Source organism: Gavialis gangeticus, unplaced genomic scaffold, assembly GCF_001723915.1.
Source record: "Gavialis gangeticus isolate Ggan-Ray unplaced genomic scaffold, GavGan_comp1, whole genome shotgun sequence".
Taxonomy (NCBI): Eukaryota; Metazoa; Chordata; order Crocodylia; family Gavialidae; genus Gavialis; species Gavialis gangeticus.
In genome coordinates, this window is record NW_017729011.1 from 17,424,477 (window position 1) to 17,425,388 (window position 912).

Sequence of the window (912 nt, forward strand, 5' to 3'; positions counted from 1 at the left end):
CATCATGTGCACATGGCTTCAGCGCATCGACCACGTTGGAGCCTCATCTTCTTTGGCTCCGTGGTCGTCTTCCTCACTGAAGTGGTCCCCCAGCCTCAGCTAAAAGCAGACCCGCCGGCTGGGCCCACAGGGAAGGAGGCAACGTGGCCTCGAAACCCGCAAGGGCGGGCTGGCTCGGGGGGGCCACTAGTATTGCAGAGGGCCCTGTGCTGCAGGAGCATTATTAATCGCGTGGCTAGACATTCTTCAGTCCCCAAGCATGGCACGTCCATGGGCTGAGGTAGTCACGAAGGCCGCATCTTTGTGCCGTTCAGTTGCTGACCCATTAGGTCGAACCGGCTTTGCATGTTCCAGGAGGGTCAGAACCGTATTTAAAAAGGGCCTTTCAGGAGCAGCTGCGGGGGAAAAGAGCAAAGGCAGGAGGCTCCAGATCCAGTGGGAGAGCATGGATCTCCAGCCCCAGAAACATTGAACCCTAGGGAGGCGAGATGCAAACTGTTGTCTGTGCATGACGGACAGGGCACACCCCTCCAGAACAATGCAAGGATAATCCTGGATTTTACTCTGTAGTAAGCATCCATAGTAGCAAGGAGTGGCCATGACTAGCTCTCCTATGCTGGCTGCCTCCAGTCAATGAATGGAGAATAATCCCATTTAGTACCACAGCTTTTCATGGGTGGAGCTAAGGTCTTGATGGAATCACTCAGGAACCTTAAGACTAATCAACTTAAGGTGAGACAACAAGGCCCATAAATTACAGACTTTTGAGCCCCTGCGCAGATATCCTCATTCCACAGCAGCGCATTAAAGGCTTCTGAAGGACGGCTTCACCACCGTGCTTTAACTTGAGCACGTAGTTATCACACTTTAGTGGCCTGCCATAGCTTCCCTGCCCAGCTAAACCTCAGGAGT

At 53.3% G+C, this 912-nt stretch overlaps 1 long non-coding RNA gene across 1 annotated transcript in view; it reads left to right on the forward strand.

Annotated features, from left to right (window-relative positions):
* Positions 1–600: 600 nt before the first annotated feature.
* The window catches only part of LOC109293129, a 9,058-nt gene continuing 8,746 nt past the window's right edge, over positions 601–912 (forward strand). The window contains exon 1 of the long non-coding RNA XR_002096257.1: positions 601–732. This is a non-coding gene — a long non-coding RNA (uncharacterized LOC109293129). The remainder of the gene's footprint in view (positions 733–912) is intronic.